We start from the raw sequence: 1,185 nt of genomic DNA, 5'->3' as shown, positions 1-1,185 counted from the left end.
CTCCTAGATTAATTTCCTAGTTATGGTGATGGATAGATACTAGTACGATTGGGAAAGATATCATCAAAGTGGCTCAAAAATCCCTTGAATTAGCATCACCATTTTCGAGCCAAGTAATGGGGGAAAGAATCAAGGATTAAATCCCACAATTAGGTAGCCAAATAATTCAACCATGGAATGGATTTTTGGAGCCAAAAATATGAGATTTAGGCCAAGTTTGGACATGATTTATACACCAAAATTAGCTCCCTTCCCTTCATCTATAAATAGGCCATCACCCCTCACTCCACAAAACACCACAATTTCGAAATCCCCTTTGCTGAAATCTCGAAAATTTCAGCAACTCCATAGCCAAACTCTGCCCCGAAAATCGTCCAAGAAATTAAGCCGAAGTTCCGTCCGAAGGAGGAGCAAGGAGCTATCCAATTTTCGAGTTGAGCATCCACGTTTTTAGCATTCTCAAACACGGTAAGTGGGCTGTTTTAAAGGTTTAAAATTTCGAATTTTGTGCATATGTGATTTTCGTTTTTTAAAAAAATAGTCGAGTACAATTCTTTTCTACTCCTTTTCTTGTGTCGAATTGTCATACGGTTTTTAAAGCACTGTGAGGAGTCGACTGTATATGGGTGGGAATCCCAACCATGACATACCCTTACGCGGTGGGGGATATAACCGCTATACGGCCTCGCCCCCTTAGAGGAGTAAAAATTAGGGACTGACGTCAGTAAACCATAGAAAGTAGATGAGTCGCAGTGCTTGGTAAGTGGTTATGCATGTGATACGAAAATATATTATGCAAGTCATGTTCTATTTTCGAAAGTTATGCATGTTGTTTTTATTGTGCTCGATATTCCCCCACTTGCTGAGTATTCCCAAATACTCACCCCCCTTACAACCCCTCCCAGATAAGTTTGAAGAAGAAATCGAGGAGGAAGAATCCGAGCAGTTCTGGGGATGGTGAATTTCAAGAAATTAGATTAAGTTTAAGTTATTATTATGTAGTTTTACGTTTCCGCACTAAACTCTGTTATTTTGGATTTCGGTATTGTAAAGACAATGCTTATTTCGTTTGAATTATGAATTATAAACTGGTTTCGGTTTAAACTGTGCTACAAAGGCTTGTTGTTTTCAATTGTGTGATTGTTAAACGACGCCGGTGTCAATCCCGAGTTTCGGGGCGTGACA

The sequence above is a fragment of the Primulina huaijiensis genome, chromosome 10 (genome assembly GCF_012295235.1).
Source record: "Primulina huaijiensis isolate GDHJ02 chromosome 10, ASM1229523v2, whole genome shotgun sequence".
NCBI lineage: Eukaryota > Viridiplantae > Streptophyta > Magnoliopsida > Lamiales > Gesneriaceae > Primulina > Primulina huaijiensis.
The sequence above is the reverse complement of the archived record's forward strand: the minus strand, read 5'-3'. Positions refer to the sequence as shown.